The following is a 2207-nucleotide window of genomic DNA, read 5'->3' on the forward strand; positions in this document are numbered from 1 at the left end:
CCCAAGTTTAGAAGCCAGCTTGATACTGCTAGCAATGGTTTCTTCTTGGGGAGAAGTGAAGCAGATGCTTTGGAGCTTGTAGAGAATATGGCTAAGAGTGATTCAGTCTACAGTGATGAGCATGATAGAAGCAACAGAGGCAGTGGAGGTGATGATACAAATACAAAGAGAGAGTTGCAGGCTCTACAAGATAAGATGGATTTGCTTCTTTCGAATAGAGCCAAACAAGAGAAAGTAAACTTTGTTGGTGAGCAGAAACAAGAGGAAACAGTTGTGGTTCATGAAGTTGATGGTCTAGAAGGTCAAGAAGAGCTATGTTTTGTGAATGCTAATGGGACATGGTACAAGAAGGATCCTAACTTTCAGTACAACAACTACCAACAAAAGCCCTTCTACAACAACCAACAAGGTGGTTACCAAGCTAGGCAAAACTACTCTCAAGGCTTCTTCTCCAAAGGAAATTAGTCTACACAAGGCCAAGCCGGATCTTCTACTTCTGCTCAACAAGAGAGTAGCACTGATGCAATGTCAAAACAGATCTTGGAGTCCCAAACTAGAAGTGAGAAGCACATTGGATATGAGCTGAAGAACCTTCACACCAAAGTTGATGGAAGCTACAATGACCTCAACAACAAGTTCCTACAACTCTCCTCTCACTTCAAGGCTTTGGAGAATCAGTTTGCCTCTATGCCTTCAACCTCCAAGCGCCCAATGGGATCTCTACCAGAAAAATCAGAGCAGAATCCCAAAGAGTATTGCAACGTTATCCTCTCTACTACTTCTTCTGAGATTGAGTTGAGTGATCATGAGAAAGAGGTGGATCAAATTGACAGCTTCTTGTATGGAACAAAATTTGTTTCACAGGCTACAGCACAGATGGTGGATTAGACTGAACACAAGTCTATGGAGAGGGTAAAGGCACAAGCTGAACTGAAGGTTGCAGCAGAGAATCTGAAGAGAGATGAGCACAAGGCTGAGAATCAAGTTGAAAGAGAGGCTGTGCAGAGGCTAAAGGAAGTAAAGTTGAAAGGAACCACTGAGGTTGAGAAGTCAACTTATGATAAGCTCTCATTTCCACAAAGGGTCCTCACCAAATCTCAAAAGAAGGCGATCTCCAAGTTCAGAAAGGACATGAGTGCTGTAGGAGTCAAGCTTCCAGAGATCTCACATATGCGTGATGCTCATGTTCAAATGATGCTCATCAGGGACATTCTAGCTCACAAAGAAGAAGTAGCAGAGCTTCTAGACATCTCTACTATGCAATCCACCAGTCACACTAAAGTCCCTTCCCAAACTAGAAACCCAAGGGAAGTTCACCTTGTCTTGCTCCCTTGGTAAGTTCACACTTGATGATGCTCTTGTTGATTCTGGTGCAAGTGTGAATGTGATCTCAATGGAGATGGTGAAGAGTATTGGGTTTTAAAACATGGAACCAAACACATCCTTACTAATGTTTGGGGACTCCTTTTCTACAACTCCAATTGGTCTCATCAAGGACTTTCCTTTGAAGATTGGAGCTTGCACCATTCCTATTGACCTCACTGTTTTGAAGATGGCAACTGGGAAGAGAGTCCCATTGATCCTTGGAACACCATTTCTCACAACAGTAGGAGCTTGCATTGAATTTGCCAACAAGAAGGTCACACTCCTCAATATGAACAAAGTTGTATCCTACCCAATCAAGTCTCCAATGATGAATGTTGAGTACTGTGGAACCATCACTTATGGAGAACCTTCCATTGAAAAGATTAAGGATAAAATGGTTGTTAGTGGAAAAGAAGATCTTGATGGAGAGTCCTCTAAAGAGATGTGTGATGAGCACTTGGAAAGTGCTACAAAGGAGGAGGTGAGTAGAGCCACAAAGGCTGCTCATGACAAGAAGAAGATGATGAAAGAACCTCACCCTCCACCTCTTGATATGATGCCACACACTCTCACTCTTCACCCAATGAAGTTCAATGATGGAGCTATTGAGTACAAGATCAAATGCAAGGAAAAGTCTACCCCATTCTCTAGTGCAAAGGCCATCATCACTCCACAGCTCCAAGATGATCCAATCAAGTTTCAAGACCTTCTCTTTCAAGTCCTCACCATCACTCTTGAAAGTGGGAAGGGTTCTCCTTCTCCACTCTCCGCTTGAGGTACCACTCCAACCTTTCCATTGTATATATCAGTTTTTCTTTGCATTTATTCTTTCTTTTGGGTAT

This window comes from Brassica oleracea, chromosome C4 (genome assembly GCF_000695525.1).
Source record: "Brassica oleracea var. oleracea cultivar TO1000 chromosome C4, BOL, whole genome shotgun sequence".
Lineage (NCBI taxonomy): Eukaryota > Viridiplantae > Streptophyta > Magnoliopsida > Brassicales > Brassicaceae > Brassica > Brassica oleracea.